This window comes from Cyprinus carpio, chromosome B22 (genome assembly GCF_018340385.1).
Source record: "Cyprinus carpio isolate SPL01 chromosome B22, ASM1834038v1, whole genome shotgun sequence".
NCBI classification, from domain to species: Eukaryota; Metazoa; Chordata; class Actinopteri; order Cypriniformes; family Cyprinidae; genus Cyprinus; species Cyprinus carpio.
In genome coordinates this window covers 3,324,793-3,328,009 of record NC_056618.1, presented here as the reverse complement: position 1 = coordinate 3,328,009, position 3,217 = coordinate 3,324,793, and positions in this window count along the sequence as shown.

The window sequence follows — 3,217 nt, the reverse complement described above, 5'->3', positions numbered from 1 at the left end:
TATATATGTTTTCCTCATTGTGTAGGTTACCTAAATTAAATGTGAAATTAATAGGTGTGTACATTTTGGTAAACTTTCAGTTGTGATGACATCTAGCCTACACTTTATTTCCTCAATCATTTTCTTTTGATTGGACCTTGTCTCAGTGCACAACAATAACAGGTAAAACCTGTCGATTTCAGTATCAGGAAAATACATTGTGAAACCGGTTCATTGCATGGTTGTTTGTTGCAAGAAGAATGGCGAAAAATATTTTTTTCGTCAGTTTGTTTGCACTCCTCACACACGGTAAGACATTTTTACAATAATTTTACAATGATTTATTTTAAGAAAATTTATTATATTTAGTTAGATTTAAGACAAATAGTAGACAAGTTCCCTGCGCAAACCAAACTATCTGGTTGCGGTTTCAACTTGGCAAGCTGTTACCTTAAAAAGTGCTGGTTCCGTCTTTAAAAATATATATATAAAAAGGGTTCCACATTAGTTTAATATTCGGTTTCTTTTAACCTCTCTGAGCATTTTATATGACCAACTTACATTGTAGCCTAGGTAGACTATACAAAAAGAAACATGAATGTATTGGCCATATAGATCAATTAAAGATTTTATGACTTTACCTAATATCCAAATGCTGGTTTGAAACTCCGGACCCGCCTCCACTTCTCGCATACTCACACACACACACACACCCACACACACAGGGGCGCACGAACCAGCGTTGTAGTTTTTACCGATTATTTCAAACAAGACAAAGCGCACAGCAACTAGCGACATTTTGAATAAACCTTTGATTCAGTAGAATAATGTCACCGCGAACGCGAGGTTTGTTATTAACAGGTGCTGACAAATAATGCTACCTATCAGATTATGCTACCAACACTGTATTTATCCTACTGTAAGGTTAGGTCTCGGGTTGGGGTAGGTGTTCATGTTATAAGCATGTCTATTAAAAACAAGTTTTGTAATAACAATTATAAATGACCTTTTGACGTTGATGCGAGTTCAGATCCGGACCTTTGAAAGTAAACTTTGAGAACCCCTGCTTCAGATCAAAGTTCTTGGAGATAAATGACTTTAGAATACATTTAAAGTTCTAAAATTCTGATTAAACATTTATAAAATGTACATTACTCAGACATGCTGTAAAGTCTTGTGTTATAAAAGGGTTTTTTTTTTTTCACTTTTTACTTCACTATTAGTGTGATATAATTTTATACAGTTAAACTGTTTAATTGATTTATAATTAGGAAAGAGAAGAAGAATCAGTATTTTAGTTCAGAGAAATTTGAACTTGACATCTACAGCTGTTCATAAAGATACAGGAGGCAGATTTGTCTTGTGAAATTAAGTAAATGATAAATGGATTAGACCTCTCATTCAAATGCTTGTTCAGTTTATATCTCAGTAGCTGAACACCATATTTTACTGTAATACAAATATCTTAACACCATATCTCATTAACTTAACACCACATTATACTAAAACAAAAAGTCTAACTTGTTCTGTTTATGTCTTAGTTGTTTAACTTTGTCAATGGCAGCAAGTTTCCCACTTGAGTTACTAAATATTGTACTAAATATTGTAAAAACATAATTTTCTGTAAAGTTGCTTTGCAACAATTTGTATCGTAAAAAGCGCTATACAAATATATACTTGAAAATCTATATAACTTGAGTTGACAATTCGTGAACAGTTTTCCTTAAACATAAATTCACCCATTCAGTCACGACAATAGAGTGTATAGGTGCCAAAGCTGCTGTGGATTCGCGCACTTGATTCTCTCCATAACTAACACAATTTTGCAGAAAATTACCTTTGAAATGTACTATTATTATATTAATTAGGGGTATATAAGATTATTCTGTCTACTTGGTTGAAATAATTTACATTTCCGATATATGAATCAAGATGTGGGATATTATCCCAGATTGATTGTTTAAATGTTTGTTTATTTTTTAGGTGTGTCTGACATTTATCAAGTGTCAGTGTCAGTGATAAGTGGAGATTCAGTCACTCTACACACTGGTGTTGAAACACACCAACAAGAGAGAATAAGGTGGTATATTAATGACATTCGCATCGCTCAAATCAATGGAGATAAAAGTGATATCTGTACTGATGTTCAGTGTAAAGATGGTGATGAGAGATTCAGAGACAGACTGAAGCTGGATCATCAAACTGGATCTCTGACCATCATGAATATCAGGACCACAGACTCTGGAATTTATATACTACAGATCATCAAAAACTACATTAGTGAAAAGATCTTCATTGTTGCTGTACATAGTGAGTAGTTAACGGATGTTTACCTCACATCATTGTGTTTACTGACATTCGGAGTTGCTTTTTTGAGTTTAAAATTATTTTGTCTTTTAATTGGTGAAACAGATGTTTTGCCATTTAGTATTGTTATGGTCAAGATGAAAGTAGTGTATATATTATACATGTATCTATATAATTTTTAATGTGGCAGAATTATGCAAGTCTATACGAATAATTAATTTATTTAGTTTTTGCAATTTTGTTTTTTCAAGATCTAGGAAATAAATAAGCAGAATCAATACCACAGTTTTTTTTTTTTTTTTTTGCCCTCAAGAAAATATCCTTCAGCAGCTGTTGGTTTGTGTTTTAGGTTTTTCTGCTGCTGAACTAGATGAAATTAAGAAAAAGTCTGCGAAGAAGGGAGAATCTGTCACTTTATATCCTAATAGAGAGATTCAGAGACAGACTGAAGCTGGATGGTATTTTAAAAACACTCTTATAGCTGAAATCACCGGAGATCCCAGTAAAACATGTACAGATGATCAGTGTAAAGAGAGATTCAGAGACAGACTGAAGCTGGATCATCAGACTGGATCTCTGACCATCATGAACACCAGAACCACAGACTCTGGACTTTATCATCTACAGATCAACAGCAGCAGATCCAGCATCTTAAAGAGATTTGGTGTTAATGTCACTGGTGAGTATTATCTTTCTATCACCTTTACAAGCAGGTTCATTTTCACATGGTTTTGTCACCATCACAACAGAGACATGGTTAAGCAGCAAAAATGCAACCACATATCTATATAGACTAAGATCGATTTGGGATTTAAGAATAAATATTGATTAATTAAATTAAATATGTAAAACATGTTTCAAATTACTGCATACCCAACATTTTCGGTATGAATACATGTACTGTTACAACTGTAACAAAAACTCTTATTTT